Source organism: Protopterus annectens, chromosome 1.part0 (genome assembly GCF_019279795.1).
Source record: "Protopterus annectens isolate FY-2018-M chromosome 1.part0, PAN1.0, whole genome shotgun sequence".
Taxonomy (NCBI): Eukaryota; Metazoa; Chordata; order Ceratodontiformes; family Protopteridae; genus Protopterus; species Protopterus annectens.
The window spans coordinates 13,578,171-13,595,983 of NC_056725.1; the positions used below are offsets into that span (position 1 = coordinate 13,578,171).

Sequence of the window (17,813 nt, forward strand, 5' to 3'; positions counted from 1 at the left end):
TTTGGAGTAAGGTCTAGCAATCCGCTTGGGGTTGGCAGTGAGTGTAAGTGGAATCTGTACCCCTGGGATAAAATGTTTAGGACCTGGTCCTGGGTAATGGGAATCTAGTTTTTTGCATGCAGGGCGAGTTTTCCTCAAAGGCATGCAAGTACTTAGGGATTGCTGGGAAGCAAGATAGACAAGTCATTATGAACTTTTTCCATAAGGGGGAGGCTTATCACTTCCTCGTTTAGAGGAGGGAGCACTCCATTCTTTAGATCTCTGCATAGCCTGAGACTGCAGTCTTGGTGGTCTGTTGCCCCTGTGTTTGGACTGTGAATACCTGGGAGGGACTGGAAAGGACCATTTTTTAGAAGGCCAATGCCTACTGAATCTAGGTGGCTGCACCTGTAAGAAATCTAACACTTTGCATGGATTTAGTTTTTTCCTCCATCTTTTTAAGAACAACTTCTGTGCCAAACAAATGTTCCTGGTTTAATGGAGCATCTAGTAATTTTGCTTTGACATGGTCTGGCAAGATTTGCTCCTTCAGCCAAGCATGCCTTCTCAGTACAGACCCAGTGGCAGCAGCCTTGCAAGATGCTTCTAAGGCATCAAAACCACACTACAAAGTATGTTTAATAACTTGGTTTGCAGAATGCAAAAACTCTTGTAAATATTTACTTTCTGTACAATCTGGAAGCAACAACATTTTTTGTTTAATTAGTTCCTTAATATGCTGCTGGCACATCAACAAGTGAAACTGGCAATTCAAAGCCCTGATGGCAAGAGTTGCAGAGGTACATACCCTTCTTACCCCATCTGTCTAAAGCTCTAGAATCCCTGTCTGAAGGGGTAGGGTTTTTGGCTGTAGTAGCCTTAATGCCTTTAGGTCTCTGGGAAATCCAGAGAGGGATTCTTAAAGAGAAATTTGTGAGAGTCAGGTACTCTGTAGTACCTGTCAGGCTTTCTAGGAGCTGGTGGTAAAGTATCAGGAGTAAGACTGGATTTCATGAAGACATCATCTACAATGTCCAGGACAGAGGGTATAGCAAGAGGCCTGTGCTGAGGCAAGTCTAAAAATTCTCAGATTCTCTTTTTGGACTCAGGGTAGTCCTGGCATTCCCAGTGGAAATGGTTTCATTAAAAAAAATTCATCTGGAGGGGAGGTAGAGGGTATGGAATCCTCTGCATTTGAATCCTCATAGGTAGATAAGGGTACGTTCCTGGTAATCAGGGGTATCAAAGTCATTGGGCTCAATCTGTACAGTCAGAAGGAAAATCAATTCTTTGTCTTTTAGAGGGGGAAGACTGCCTTCCCCTAATTAAAGTTATAAGGTCTTCAGCCATTCTAAGCATTTGTTTCTGTGACAAGGGGGATTCAGCATGTGCTTTGGTAGTCAGTTTTCTAGGCGTAGTGTGAACTCTGGGCCTGAGAAACTCGGTAGTTTTAGTCAAAAACAAAGCATTCGGTTTAATGCGAACATCAGAAAGTCAGAATACACCCTCAGAAGCTGGTGCCTGCACAGCGGCTCCAGACCCATCCAAGGTAGAGACATCCACATGTGCCATAGTTGAAGAAGCATCTCGCAGCATACCGAACTCTGAATGGGTCTCAGCAGAGGCCTGCGAATCTGTAGAAGCTGGTATCAGGGGCTGCAAAAGCACCTCACCGAGTACAGTTGGACTGGTGACTAGCTTAAAGAAAGTGTCATCGGCAGTTTTGGACCTACACGGTCTACTTCTGTCTTTATCCTTACATTTTTTTGGAAGACCGGTAGTCGGATGACTTATCAAAGCCATTCCAAAAAACGAGCACGAAAGAATTTTGCGACAAAGATAGCCCAACGATGAATAGTTTGGGCGTTAAACAAAGCACAGTGAGGAATGTCTTGGTCTGGGCCTAAACAGATGACACAGTAAGAATGAAAATCTCTGTGAGGCATTTGCTTTCCATAGGCAAGACAATTAACTCTTTTTTACATCGGTTTGAGCAAGAAAAAAGGATCCCCAATGGGGTACTTAGCTTTAGAAGACTTCAGGTTTGAAACCTGAAAAATGAAAATTTCACAAAGCGGCCGACCGGCACTTGCGAACTGCTTCTGCTTTGGGTTCCCACGCAGCAAGAAAAGCTGATGTAATGGCGTCGGCTGCATGTTTTATACCCATGACGACCAGACGTTATGGAAGAGGCGGACAGCATCCGACGCAGAAATCCCAAGACTCTGGTATTCGGGCCGTCGGAGGGCAACCCGCAGACAGATAACCCTAGTGTGATGACTGCAACAGTGAAACAAGAACAACATCTACTAATTAAACAGAGAGACAAAGCCAGAGCCCTATACCTATCCTCCAAAAACAAAAAGTACAGTTGTGTACACTTACCATAAATGTAGATGTTCGAGTGTATTCACTGTTGCAGTCATCACATTTGAGTTATCTGCCTATAGGTAGCTCTCAGCCGGCCTGAATACCAGAGTCTTGGATTCCTATGTTGGATCCTCTCTCTTCTTCCATGATGTCAGGTCATCAGGGGTATAAAACATGCAGCCGACGCCATTACATCAGTTTTTCTTGCCCCAGATGTCAGGTGCCCCCACAATGGAAAGCAATTATATGTTATGGTTCACCTCCATCAAAAAGCAAACACACCAGAAAACTTAAATACACCAAACAAGAAGGAAAGGTAGAACCAAGAGAAGTCAAGGGGCTGGAGAGAGGGTAACCAAGACTGCAACAGTGAATACACTAACATCTACATTTATGTTAAGTGTACACAACTGTACTTTGTTCTTCGTGTTTCACTGTTGCAGTCATCGCATTTGGGTTGATTCCCAAAGCTAAGGAAGGAGGAAGTTAGAGAGCATTAGGGCCAGCTATTAAGCCCGGCAAGACTGCAGTGGCAAAACCAGCTCTGGATTTACAAAAAATAGGCATGTGGTAATGCTTGGTGAAGGTATGTACAGAGCTCCATGTAGCAGCTTCTAGGATGTCCCTGGTAGGGACTCCTCTGAGAAAGGCTGTAGAGGTAGCTGCAGCCCTGGTGGAATGTGATCTTATCCCCTGTGGGGTAGGTTTTCCATGGTGCTTGTAGCAGAAATGAATGCAATCGGCTATCCATTTAGAAATGGCTTGCTTTGAAATGGCCTTCCCCTCTGCCGTTGCAGCAAAGCCAACTAACAGCTGTTCAGATTTTCTGAGAGGCTTAGTCCTGTCCAAATAAAATTTATGCTGTCTGTGCACATCCAGGGGGTGCAGTATTTGTTCTCCTTTGTTTTGTGGATTAGGGAAAAAAGTGGGCAAATGAATGGACTGATTTAGGGCCACACTACCCACCACCTTGGGCATAAAGGAAGGATTGGTCCTGAGGGAAACCCTGTCTGCATGGAAGATAATGAAGGGCTCTACTGCCATGAGGGCCTGTAATTCAGACACTCTTCTTGCTGAAGTGATGGCTAGAAGGAAGGCTGTTTTCCAAGAAAGGAATTTCAACGCTGCAGTTGCAGCTGGCTCAAAGGGAGGAATAGTGAGCTTTTCCAATACAAAGTTAAGGTCCCAGGGCTGGAGTAGGGGCTCTCCGGGGGGGGGGGTCTTAAATTTTTGGCCCCTCTAAGGAATTGCTTTAGCAGGGGGTGAGAGAAGACGGGTGGCTCAGTATTATAATGATGTGCTGAAATGGCAGAGGCATGAATTATAATTGACGAGAAGGATAGGCCCTTGTGAAGCATTTCTGTTAAGTACTGAAGAATATGAGGTAAGCTGGGCACCGTTGTGCCCATCCCCTGAGTCTGGCTCCAGGAACAGTATCTTTTCCACTTTTCAGCATAGGATTTTCTAGTACTAGGCCTCCTTGCCTCCAGAATGACATCTAGCACTTGCTTACTGAGGGATGCTAATGGAGAGGTCAAGGAATTAGCCAGGCTGCAAGGTTCAGGGTTTGAAGCAGAGGGTGCAGAATCTGGCCTGCCTGCTGGGACAGCAGGGAAGGGGTCTGAGGCAGGTGCCATGGTTCCAGCAGTGTCATACTGCGCAAGAGGGGGGTACCAGTGATGGTGCAGCCAGTCTGGTGCAATCAGTATTGTCCTTGGATTGGCCCATTTGATCTTTTGAAGAACCTTCGAGAGGACAGGCAGGGGGGAAAGGCATAAACCAAGAGCCTTTCCCAGGTAAAGGACAGGGCATCCGCTTTCCAAGCTTGACTGTGGGAAGTCCTTGTGCAGAATTTCTCCAATTGGTAGTTTTGAGGGGAGGCAAACAGGTCTACCTCTGAAGTCTCCCATTTGTTCCCCAAGAAGTTGAATATTTTTGGTTCCAGTTTCCATTCGTGTGGGTCCATGAGATTTCTGCTTCGGTCGTCTGCCAGTGAATTTAGCTTGCCTGGCAGGAATTGAGCTTGTAGGTCCACTTGGTAGCTCAAGGCTGTGTTCCACAGAGCCATGGCTAGTCTGCAGAAAGGGTACGAGTGGGTTTCCCCCTGCTTGTTTATGTACCACATAACTGTGGTGTTGTCTGTCTTTACCAATAGTTGTCCTCGAAGAATGCAGTCTTTGAAGGCTGTCAGGGAATTCTGTACAGCTAACATTTCTTTTTTGGTTGATATGCAGGTGCATGTCTTGGGTTCCATTTGCCCTAAATGCACTGCCCTGCCAAGTTATCCCCCCATGTATAGTCTGATGAATCTGTTGTTAGGGTTTGGGCGGCAGGGGGTAGAGTGAAAGGGAGCCCCTTGTTGTGGTAGCAGGCCTCTGCCCACCAAATGAACTCTGTCTTTATACAAGGAATGATCGGAATCATTGATTCCAGGTCCTGAGAATGTTGCCACCATAGGCTTTTTAGATACCATTGTAGTTTCCTCATACGCAGTCTTGCATATGTAATAAGTAGAATGCAAGAGGCCATGATCCCCAGGGCTTGCAGAATTTTCCTTGCAGATAGCTGGGTCTTTGTGGCCAATAGTTTGAAGTAGTTTACCAAATTGTTTCTCTGGAGTGAGGAAAGCCATTTGGGAAGTTGTGTTCAAGCTTGCTCCTAGGAATACAATCTGTTGGCAGGGTACTGGGTGAGATTTATTTTCGTTTATGGTGTACCCAGTGAGGTTAGAAGTTTCTCTACGAATGCCAGATGTTTTAATAGCAAGTCCTGGCTTTCTCCCTGAATCAGACAATCGTCCAAGTATGGGTACATTTGAATATTTCTCTACCTGCAAAATGCAATGGCTGGAGCTAGACACTTGGTGAATACCCTGGGTGCAGTAGATAAGCCAAAGAGAAGTGCAGAGAACTGATAGTGCATGGAGCCTGCCCTGAAACATAGGTATTTCCTGCAAGATTCCCTTATTGGAATGTGCAGGCAAGCTTCCTTTAAGTCTAAGGTTGCCAACCAGGAATATTTGCCTAGCATAGGAAGCAGCTATTGAAGTGTTACCATTTTGAATTTTGGGACCATCAGAAAGGTGTTTAGAATAGAGAGGTCCAGGATAGGATGCCAGGAGCGGTCTTTTCTGGGTACCAGGAAAAGTATTGAATAAAAACCTTGTCCCCTTTGTTCTGCTGGGACAGGTTGAATAACCCTGATACTTAGAGAGAGAACCTGCTGTTGGGCCTCCACCCACTGATTTGGGGGTAGGTCTGGCCAACCGTTTGGGATTGGTAGGGTGTGGAAGAGGAATCTGTATCCTTGGGAAACTACATTCAAAACCCATTTGTCCTGGGTAACTTTCCCAGTTTTTTGCATGCAGAGTGAGTTTTCCTCCTAAGGGAGCAGCCAGTTGAGCAGGGCTTGGAAGGGTTAATGTTAAGTCATTGTGCCATTTTTCCATAGGGGAGTGGCTTTCCACTCCCTGCTTTGGAAGTGGGAGACCCCCACTGCTTAGGCCTGTGCATAGCCTGAGACTGTAACCTAGATGGTCTGCTGTTCCTGGGTTTGGACTGAGGATGCCTGGAAGAGACTGGAAAGGACCAATTCTTTGAAAGCTAATGCCTACTAAATCTGGGGGGCTGTACTTGTAGGAAATATTAAACAGTTTGCATAGATTTAGCTTTTTCCTCCATCCTTTTGAGGACTTCTGCTTTGTTGCCAAACAGGCAGTCTTGGTTTAAGGGAGCATCCAGTAATTGAGCTTTAACATGATCTGGCAAGTTTTGCTCCTTAAGCCAAGCATGCCTTTTAAGTACAGACCCTGTGACAGCAGCTCTGCAAGATGCTTCTAAAGAGTCAAAACCACACTGCAAAGTATGTTTACCAACTTGTTCTGCAGAAAGCATTAAATCTTGTAATTCTTTATGTTCAGCATAGTCAAGAATCAACATCATTTTCTGTTTAAGCAGTCCCATAATATGCTGCTGGTACTTTAACATATGAAACTGGCAATTTAAAGCCCTAATGGCCAAAATAGCAAAAATGTATATCTTCTTACCCCATCTGTCCAAAGCTCTAGAATCTCTATCAGAAGGGGTAGGATTTTTGGCAGCAGTAACCTTAATGCCCTTTGGTCCTTGGGAAATGGTCTCTGGATCCGCAGTAGGATTCTTGAAGAGGAACTTGAGAGTCAGGTAGTCTGTAATACATGTCAGGTTTTCTGAGAGCTGGAGGTAAGGTGTCTGGGGAAAGGTTAGATTCCAAGAAAGTATCATCTACAATGTCCAAAACAGGAGGGATAGCTAAAGGCCTGTGTTGAGGAAGGAGTAAGAATTCCCTAAGCCTCTTTTTGGAGTCAGAGTAATCCTGGCTTTCCCAGCAGAAATGCTCCCTAAGAGTGTGCAATGGATCACCAAAAGAAAAATCTTCTGGAGGGGAAGCAGAGGGAATGGAATCCTCTGCATCAGAATCCGCATAGGTAGATAAGGTAATCAGAAGTAACAGAAATATCAGATTCCTGATCAGAAGAATCAGAAGGAAAATCAGTTCTAGCTCTCAGAGGGGGAAGGCTGGCTTCCCCTAATTAAGGTAATAAGGTCTTCAGCCACTGTAAGCATTTGTTTTTTATGCATATGGGCTTGAGCATGCAGTTTGGACATCGGTTTTCTAGGTGTGGTGTGAGTTTTAGGCCTGGATAAAGAAGATGGCGTTGGTTTAAAATGCAAGTCTGTAGGCCTGAATATACCCTCAGAAGCCGGTGCCTGCACAGCGGCTCTGGACCCATCTAAAGTAGAGACATCCGCAGGTTCCATAGTCGAAGAAGCATCTTGCAGCATACCAGACTCTGAATGGGTCTCAGTAGAGGCCTGCGAATCTGAAGTAGCGGGTATTAGGGGCTGCGAAAGCGCCTCACTGAGGTGCCTCAAGGGCAGCAAAAGCTCCTCAGTGAGGTGCTTTCGCAGCCCCTGATACCCACTACTTCAGATTCGCAGGCCTCAGTAGTGGCCTGTGAATCTGAAGTAGCAGATATCAGGGGCTGCGAAAGTGCCTCACTGAGTACCTGTGGACTGGCGACCAGCTTAACGGAAGCATTGTCAGCAGTTTTGGACCCATGTTGTCTGTGTCTGTCTTAATTCCTTACTTTTTTCGGAAGATCGGTAGTTGGATGGCTTAATGAAACCATTTCGGAGTACAGATACAGAGTACTAAAATAATTTGCTGCAAAGATAGCCCGACGACAAATAGCTCGGGGGTTGAACAAGGCACAAAACTGACGAAGGACATCGTGGTTTGGGCCTAAGCAAGGAATGCAGTACGAATGAAAATTTTTATGAGGTATTTGCTTTCCACAGGTAAGACAATTGTTAAGTTTTACTGACATCGGTTGGAGCAAGAAAAGAGATCCCCAATTGGGTACTTATCTTTTTGAAAACTTCGGTTCTGAAACTCGAAAATGAAAATTTTAGGAGTCGGCTGACCGGCACTTGCGAACTGCTTCTGCTTAGGGCACTGCACGGCAACGAAGACTGATGCAATGGTGTCAGCTGCATGTTTTATACCCCTGATATCATGGAAGAAGAGACAGCATCCGATGCAGGAATCCAAGACTCTGGTATTCAGGCCAGCTGAGGGCTACCTGCAGGCAGATTGCAACAGTGAAACACGAAGAACATCAAATATTACCAATTACCAGCAACGTAGAAACCAAACTAAGAAAGCAGTCAACAAAAATAAAAAAAACACTACTTCCTAACCTCTCAACAAAAACACATTCAAAACCCACTAAACTTCTGGCAAACAATCAACCACCTCTTCAACCATGGTAGACCCACCACCCTGTCCCCTTCCACATCCAATACCTCTGAACCCTTAGCCACACAGTTCAACCCATATTTCATTAACTATCTCCTGGCTCCTAGAAAGCCATCAACACCTACCACTTAAAATCCCCTCCCCTACAGCAAGTTCAACAGAATCTCCTCATTTAAACCTATTCAAGCATACTACATTAAAAATCTCCTAAGCAAACTAAAACCCTGTTGCCTTGCTTCCGACCAGCTACCTAATGAATTCCCAAACTTTGCAGCTCCATAAATTGACTATCCTATCTCAATACTAATTAATCGTTCAATCTCCGAACAATATGCACCCCACACCTCTGGAAAATCTCCCACATCATTCCCCTTCACAAAGGTGGTCCTTCTAGAGAAATCACCAACTACTGCCCCACTGCAATTCTCCCTCCAATAGCCAAAATCCTTGCGAAATGTATTCAGCAACAACTCCTAAATCACCTTGCATCAAACCACTTTCTAGCACCCGCTTAACATGGTTTCCGTCCTAAGCATAGTACTAACACTGCCTTAACAGCTTTCACAAATACCATACACCACCTTATGAATGATGGACAACTAGTCTCTGCAATTTTCCTGGACATGTCAAAAGCTTCTAACACCATCTCCCACCAACTACTTCTTAATAAACTGGCCACTTACTACCTCAATCATCCCTAACTTGGTTTCACAGTTAACTAACTAACCGGCAACAGGCTACTGAATGGAGCCACAATCTCTCCCCTCTACTGCCTGTTAACACTGGTGTACCCCAAGGGTCAATTCTGGGCCCCCTTCTCTTTATCATCTTTACCAATAACCTAAAGTCTGCAACCCAACTTGCCTCAATCATACAGTATGCTGATGACACATCTCATCTCAGCCCCCTCCTCACTAGAACTCCAAGATAAGATGCAAAAAGCATTTCAGGAAACATTCTTATCTTTCAAATCCCCAGCTCATTCGTAAACCAAAAAAAGACTAAGTTAATAATGTTTACAAACAAATCTACCAAATACATCCCTCTAGCCCCCTCTCTATCCTACCCACCAATGGCACCAAAACTGAGCCAACTAACCAGGCCAAACTCCTAGGGTATTACAATAGATGAGCAGCTAAAATTTGATATTCACATATCCCAAACAATCAAAAAAGTCCATACTAAACTCGGTGCGCTTTACAGGGCTAAAGCATATTTAACACCACAAGCCAGGCTAGCTACAGCAAAAACTCAGGCTGTAGCCACTCTCCTATACTACTCACAATTTCACCAACTTACACAAAGCTGACCTTCAAAACCTGGTGTCCTGCTATTTATTTATTTACATTTGTTTACAGGGAAATTCTGACTGGATGCAGGTCCTTTTTCAGCCGATGCCTGGGGAGAAAAGCTTCACATCATGTACATGATAGAGATACAAAGTTGCAACAATAGTGAACAACATTACAGGTTGTTGGCGTTAATACAATAACAAGATATTGATTAGCAACAGTATATACAGTAAATGTTGCAAGTTAAGATAGTTTCTTGTTGTTTATATTAGTAACAAAATTGTCAGGCAAGATGTTATAAAGTATGTAAAGACAACTAGCTATTTCTGACTGTGGTTAGTAGTGGCGGTAGTATAGTTGGTTTAAGAGTCTAGGTGGGAGGGGGTTAGTCCGGATTAGAACAAGGACAAAGCCAGTGCAAATTTAAGTGGAATTTGAGCGCAGTCTTGAAAAGGCTGCTGGAAGGTATAGTAGTTCTAGAGGGTGGAAGATTGCTCCAAAGTTTAGATATGGTACTTGAAAATATGGCTTCTCCTGCTGAGTTTTTGGGTTTGATAACAGTGAGTTGATTTTTGTTGCTTGATCTTAGGGGCCTAGTGGGGTGATAGGGTTAGAGAAGGGATGTTAAGGGGGTGGTTAATAAGTTTATGAGTGAGGGTGAGTTGACTGAAGTGAAGGAGTTGTGGGAGTTCTAGCCAGTTTAGTTCTTCAAGGGTGCTACAACGATGGCTGCGGTAGGAGGTTCCAGTGGCAAATTTAGCAATTTTTTTCTAACAAGCATCCAGCTTGTGTAGGTCTGTCTAAGGTTGGTAAGTATGGGGAATGCATAGAGTAGGGTGGAGATTAGCTGGGAATTGGCTATGCAGATTCTAGCCACCTTGGTTAGAAATTGGTAGCTTCGATATAATGCACCAAGTTTCTTGTGAACTTTTTTTATTGTCAGAGATATGTGGGAGTCAAATCTAAGTTTGTTGTCTATTTCCACACCGAGTAATTTTGTGTGTTCTGATGGAGAGATGATGGTATTTTCTTTGCCAAGAATGTTGAAGTGGGGGGTGTTTTGGGTGGCTTTGGAAGGTTGGAACAGGAGAATTTTTGTCTTACTTGGGTTGAGTAGGAGCTGAGCATTGGATAGCCAGCTTTCTACAGAAGAAAATGATTCCAGTTTGATTTGTTGTAGTTCTGGTAGAGTGAGGGAAGAGCAGATGAGAGTACAGTCATCTGTGTGCTGTATAAGAGATGCTTGTGTGGTGGCGGTATGTAGGTTGTTAGTGAAAAGGGAGAAAAGCAGAGGGACAAGGATAGACCCTTGGGGAACTCCTAAAGTAGCTGGGAGGTGAGGTGATGTGTTATCGTCCCAGATTACTGATTGCTGGCGTCCATGTCGATAGCTGTGGAACCAGTTGCAGGCTGATTGTGAGAAGGACAGGCTGGGGAGAGTAGAGAGTAGTAGCTCATGAGATACCATGTCAAAGGCCTTTGAGAGATCTAGAAATACGGCAATAGAGCAGAGGCCATTGTTTTTGTGATTAAGTATAGTGTTGGTGAAAGATTGCAGAGTGGAGGTAGTGCTGTGATATGGCCTGAAACCATGTTGGATTTTGGAGAGGAGATTATTAGCTAGGAGGTAGTTGGAGACCTGGGTGTCGATACATTTTTCAAGTATCTTGGAGACAGGGCAGAGGACAGCAATGGGGTGGTAAATGGAGAGGTCAGTGCAGGGGGTGCCTAGGTGGAGGGGGATGATGTGGGATAGTTTCCATATCGAGGGAACATAGCCTTCTGTTATGGAATGGTTGATTAGAATTGAAATTGGGTAGGCTAGTGTATCAGCTGCGAGTTTGGTGGGTTTAAGTTTTAACAATAGTCTTTTTATGTTGGAGGTACGTACTGAGGTGAAGAAAAGAGGAGTGGGGGGTTTAGGGTTAGGAGTTGGGGGGGGTTTGTTTAGAGATGTCATAGTTTCAGTGAAGTGTTTGTTGAAGGAATCAGCAATACTGCTGGAGGAGGGGGTAATGGATGGCTGGGGGGGTTACCAACCTTCCCTGGGTGGAGGATAGCGTTAATAGTGGACCAGAATTGCTTAGGGTTGTGGTTGGTAGAGCTTAGGGTGGATTTATAGTAGAGGGATTTGTCTAATTTCATATGTTTTTTGGCTTTATTGCGCAGTTCAAGGAATGATTGCCGGAGTTATTTTTTGTTAGTCGCCAGTGCTCCCGGGCCTTACCTCTGGATTTCATTAGGGTTCAATAGCTAGGTTTGCCACCAGTCTCCCACATAATGCCCATCATTGTACAGCTCAACAACTAAACTGGCTCGAGCTTAAAAACCTGTTGGTCAACCATCGGTACCCCCCCAGCCACAAAATTATTCACAACCCCAACCACTGCCCCGCTATTTCTACCCTGGTCCTACCACAAGTCAACAATAGTCTTCCGACAAACCTCTGCTCAATATAACACAGTCTCATAACTACCATGGGGACTCCCTCTACTCAAACAAAATTGCTAAGTACTGGAATTCTCTTCTACTAAACATACAAAGCACTCCTTCCTATCTATCTTTTAAATCAAAATTGAAAGAATCTCATATAAAACTGGCTCTGCCTCTGTTACTCAGCAGGATAATTTGTTTTCTCCCATCTCCAAATATTCTTCCCCTCCTCACTTTTTCTCTTGTATACAGTTCTTGCTATTTGCTTCTTGTTATTAAAAAGTCTGTCTTACTCTATCTTGATTTCACTTTCTTCTCTTCCTTATTCACCTCTGGTCTCCCCAGTCTTTCCACTCATTACATAACTCATCGCTAACTAGTTCCATGCTGTCAGCTTCATGTTATCTACAAATTTCATACAAAGAATATGTAATGTGTAGATTCCACATAGTTTTCCTTATGTGCAATACCTTTAGCTTAGATGTTTAAAGAATGGTTTTACTCAATCCTAATACTGTAAATTCTGCTTTGTTCACTTTGTTTAAATTGCAATGTTTAACTTGTCTACATTGTATTGTACTGTGGAGCTTTTCTCCCCAGGTCTCTGCTGAAAACGGACTACCAGCCCAGTCAGACACTACCCGATAAACAAATGCAAAATAAATTGGAAAAAATGAAAATATCCTCTCTTTCAGAATTTGTTTAGCAAAGAACGTATGTAAGAAGAATTGCAAGTTATTTATTACACAACTACAAATATTACTCATAAGAAATTATCTTGGTTAAAACTTAAAAATCTTATAGAAAAGTATTAGTGCTGACGATCAAGAACGTTTTTTATTATAGACATTGTATATAGTTTTGTTAGTATTTTTATATGTTGTTTGAACTTATTTTTGTTCAGGTTTAAAGTCCAAAAAAAATAAAAAAATAAATAAAACTGCTACATACACGTACCTAAAAGCAAGAAAAAAAGATTAGGCCTTTAAGCAGTCTGCCTTTGCTTTTCCGAAATATCTGAACAACAAATACAGTACGGTCCAGGTAAGTATACCTGCGATAAAAAAAGTTAAAGTAATAATACTACGTGATGTCCAGCATTTACCACTGTAAATATGAAAACAGATTACATTAAGATCAGCAATGAAATGGGGAGGACAGAAATGTATTCATACTACAAAATTATTCTGACTGAATTTTGTATAACAAACACCAAACCATTCCTGGGTAAATCTTTTTAAAACACAGGATATAATATTCTAAGCAATTTCAATCTTGCTGAAAAGTAGGCGTTACAGAAACAAAATTACTTTCTGAACTCACTTTCTCCGGGTGAATCCGGGCTTCATTCAACTGTGTGAGAAGCTGTTTCCATACCAAGAGGTCAGAGTAGTAGCACACACCTCTGCAACTGCCAAAAACAATTTTTTTATTAAGACAAACACTTATAAAATGTAAGTTTTTTTTTATCTATAATGTTTACCAGGTAAGCCTACTACATCATGGTGAACCCAAGCATGACACTTGAAAAGGACAGAATGCAGGAGTTATAATAGATAATATATTCACCATCAAAACTTATACATCAGCTTAACAATAACCAGCAAAATTCTGGACTTTATAAAGCAGTTATTTCCTGTCACTTTTGCATACTGGTAAATATGGGAGGAGGTGGGCAAACAAGTGAACCACAAAGAAGGATTACTCTACTTGTTACATTAAAAAAAGTCTCCTAAGTTGTTTCAGGATGCTCAAGTTAAGCTCAATGCTGCAGCAGGATGCAAAGCAAGAGACACAGAATTATGCCACATACGGATGCCAGCTCATCCAGGCTAATGTCCAGAGCTATAAAGGCCCCCCATGTTGCGCAGCCTTTTCTCAAGAAAGAGATGTCAGCAGGGCATGAGTTAAAACTAGGTCACTTGAATTACCTGCATTACTGGTCAGCCTAAGAGCTCCTTCAGGGTTGCTGCTGAATCACTGGATTATCTTTGCAGGTAGTCCAGTGGCAGTAAAGCCTACTTAAAAAGTTGTAGTGCTCTCACAAATTAAGGGAGTCACAGTACTAACACACTGCCACAAGTAAATGACCAATGTGGTCTGAAAAAAAATGAAAAAAAGTTTATCTTGATATTTTAGGCAATACTAGTGTTGTTGTAGTACTGTAAGCACTTATGACCATTAAACCAAAGCTGGCAAAACTGAGATTTAGGACAAGTTTCATCTTTTCCACGGACACACATCAATCCAGAAAAAAAGTTGTGTACCTACCATAACGTTCCATGTTTGTTGTCCTTCATCCTGCCTTCCTTCTTGCTGGTTGGGTTCGGAGCCGATGATCGGCTCCGACTCAGACAATTTACTATACCTCAAGAGCTTATACTGGCTCGAGGCTAACCCCTATCCCAACATGCCTAGCGGTAGCTACCCAGACCTCGTTTGTGATAGCCCGCACAACACATTCATAGTAAAAGCAAATTTTGCTAAGCTCTTACACATTTCAAGGTTAGGAAGGAAAGAGGAAAAACAAGGCATGGTTAACTAACCTGGTATATAAACAGGAAACTCAGCCAGTGTAACCAATGAAGGAATCCCTCTCGATCCTCCAGGAAGGGGGAAGGAGGGGGGGAATGCAAGAAAGAAGGCGAGATGGACAACAAACATGGAATGTTATGGTAGGTACATAACTTCATGTTAGGTTATGCTGTCCCCATCTCGCCTTCGTTCTCTTGGGTGGCTCACTGGAGCAAACTCTTCAGGACCGTGGAACCAAAGGATGCCCTGTTCAGGGAAACCACATCCACTTTGTAATGAGTGATAAATGTATGAGGATTTGCCCATGTTGCTACTGTACAGATTGAATCTAAAGGCAATTTGGCTTGGAAGGCAACAGAGGTAGCTAAGGCCCTGATTGAGCACCCTCTGGCTTTCACTGGAAGCTTCTTCTTAAGCAAATCGTAAGTATAACTGATTGTGTCCGACAGCCACTTTGATAAGGTCACTTTTGAAACTGGAGAAACTTGTTTATTGTCAGCAAAGAATACAAACAATTGATCTGATTATCTAAAGTCTTTGGTCCTGTGTAAATAAAAGTACAGTTGTGTACACTTACCATAAATGCAGATGTTTGAGTGCATTTACTGTTGCAGTCATCACATTTGGGGTTATCTGCTTGCAGTAGCCCTCAGTTGGCCTGATTATCAAGTCCTGGGTCCGGAGTCGGATGCCATCTCATCTTCCATGACGTCAGGTAGTCAGGGATATAAAGCATGCAGCAGACGTCATTACATCAGTTTTTTTTGCCCCAGATGTCAGGTGCCCCCATAATGGGAAGCAATTATACACAAAGTTACACCTCCAACAAAAAAGTAAATACACTAAAAAGCTTTAAGCATAGCAAACAAGAATAGAAGTATAGTCAATAGAAGTCAGGGGGCTGGAGGGCGAGTAACCAGGACTGCAACAGTGAATACACTCTAACATCTACATTTAAGGTAAGTGTACACAACTGTACTATGTTCTTCATGTTTCACTGTTGTCATCACATTTGGGTAGATTCCCAAAGCTAAGGATGGGAGGAGGCAATTAGATAGCATTAGGACCAGCTATAGGGCCCAGCAAGACTGCAGTGGCAAAGCCAGCTCTAGATTTAGAAAAAATTGGCAAGTAGCAATGTTTGGTGAAGGTATGTACAAAACTCCAGGTAGCAGCTTCTAGGATGTCCCTGGTAGGGACACCTCTGAGAAAGGCTGCAGAGACAGATGCAGCCCTGGTTGAATGTGCTCTTATCCCCTGTGGGGTAGGTTTTCCATGGTGCTTATAGCACAAATAAATGTAGTGGCCTATCCACTTAGAAATGGTTTGCTTTGAAATGGCCTTAACCTTTGCCCCTGCAGCAAATGCAACCAGCAGCTGTTCAGATTTCCAGAGAGGTTTAGTCATGTCCAAGTAAAATCCAAGTTGACTGTGCACGTCCAAGGAGTGCAGTATTCGTTCCCCTTTGTTCTGCTGATTAGAAAAGAAGGATGGCAAATGAATGGACTGATTACGGGCCACACTGGATACCACCCTGGGCATGAAGGAGGGATTGGTCATGAGGGACACCCTGTCTGCATGAAAGATGATTAAAGGCTCCACTGCCATGAAAACCTGCAATTCAGACACCCTTCTTGCTGAGGTGACGGCTAGAAGGAAGGCTGTTTTCCAAGAAAGGAATTTCAACTCTGCATTTGCAGCTGGCTCAAAGGGAGATAAAGTGAGCTATTCCAGTACAAAGTTAAGGTCCCAGGCTGGAATAGGGGGCTCTCCTGGGTGGTCTTAAGTTTTTGGCCCCTCTGAGGAACTGCTTCAGCAGTAGATGAGAGAAGAGGGGTGGTTCTGTATTGTAATGAGCTGAAATGGCTGAGGCATGAATTTTGATGGAGGAAAAGGAAAGGCCCTTGTGAAGCATCTCAGTTAAGTATTGAAGAATCTGAGGTAAATTGGGCGCTGCTGTGCCCATCCCCTGAGTTTGGCTCCAGGAACAGAATCTTTTCCATTTTTCAGCATAGGATTTTCTAGTACTAGGCCTCTCCTTGCCTCCAGAATGACATCCATCACTTGCTTACTGAGGGATGGGAACGGAGAAATCAGGTAATTAGGCAGGCTGCCAGGTTCAGGGTTTGAAGCTGTGGGTGCAGAATCTGGCCATCCTGCTGGGACAGCAGGGCAGGAGTCTGAGGCATGTGGCATGGTGCCAACAGGGACATACTGCACAAGAGGGGGTACCAGTGTTGGCGTGGTCAGTCTGGTGCAATCAGTTTTGTCCTGTTTGATCTTTAGTAGTACTTTGGAGAGGCAGAGGGGGAAAGGTGAAGGACAGGGCCTCTACTTTCCAAGCTTGTTTGTGGGGAGTCCTTGTGCAGAATTTGTCGAATTGGTAGTTCTGGGTGGGTGCAAACAGGTCTATCGCTGGGCTCCCCCATTTGTTTTTGAACATGTTGAATATCTCTGGTTCCAGTTTCCACTTGTGTTGAGTCCATGAGATTTCTGCTTAGGTCGTCTGCCAGAGTATTTAGCTTTCCTGGCAGGAATTGAGCCTGTAGGTGCACTTGGTAGCTCAAGGCTGTGTTCCACGCAGCCATGGCTAGTCTGGAGAGAGGATATGAGTGGGTTCCTCCCTGCTTGTTTATGTACCACATAAATGGTGGTGTCCGTCTTTACCAATAATTGTCCTGGACGAATGTGGTCCTTGAAGGCTGTCAGAGCATTCTGTACAGCTAAAATTTATTTTCATTGATGTGCAGGTGCATATCTTGGGGTGACTTGGGTTCCATTTGCCCTGAATGCACTTCCCTGCCAAGTGAGACTCCCATGCATAGCCTGATGCATCTGTTAGTGTTTGGGCGGCAGGGGTAGAGTGAATGGCAGTCCCTTGTTTTGGTGGCAGGCCTCTGGCCACCAAAGGAACTCTATCTGTAGACAAGGGATGATAGGAATCATTGATTCTAGATCCAGAGAATGTTGACACCATAGGCATTTTAGATACCATTGTAGTTTCCTCATATGCAGTTGTGCATATGAAATCAGTAGAATGCAGGAGGCCATGAACCCCAGGGCTTGCAGTATTTTCCTTGCAGATAGATGGGTCTTAGTGACCAGTAGTTTGAAGTAGGCTGTCAAATGAACTCCTTTCTCTCGCGTAAGGTAAGCCATCTGGGAAGTTGTACTCAAGCTTGTTCCCAGGAATACAATTTGTTGACAGGGTACAAGATGTGATTTCTTTTCGTTTATGGTGCACCCCAGAGAAGTTAATTTCCTTACAAATGCCAGATGATTTAATAGAATGTCCTGGCTTTCTGCCTGAATTAGACAATCGTCCAGGTATGGGTATATATCTGAATGTTTCTTTGCCTGAAAAACGCAATGACTGGAGCTAGGCACTTTGTGAATACCCTGGGT

General features: G+C 43.7%; 1 protein-coding gene across 1 annotated transcript in view; it reads right to left on the reverse strand.

Annotated features, from left to right (window-relative positions):
- The window catches only part of BICRA (BRD4 interacting chromatin remodeling complex associated protein), a 2,119,634-nt gene that overhangs the window by 1,954,829 nt on the left and 146,992 nt on the right, over nt 1-17,813 (reverse strand). The window contains exon 2 of the mRNA XM_044070712.1: nt 13,197-13,284. The gene's annotated coding sequence lies outside the window, so the exon portion shown is untranslated. The remainder of the gene's footprint in view (nt 1-13,196; nt 13,285-17,813) is intronic.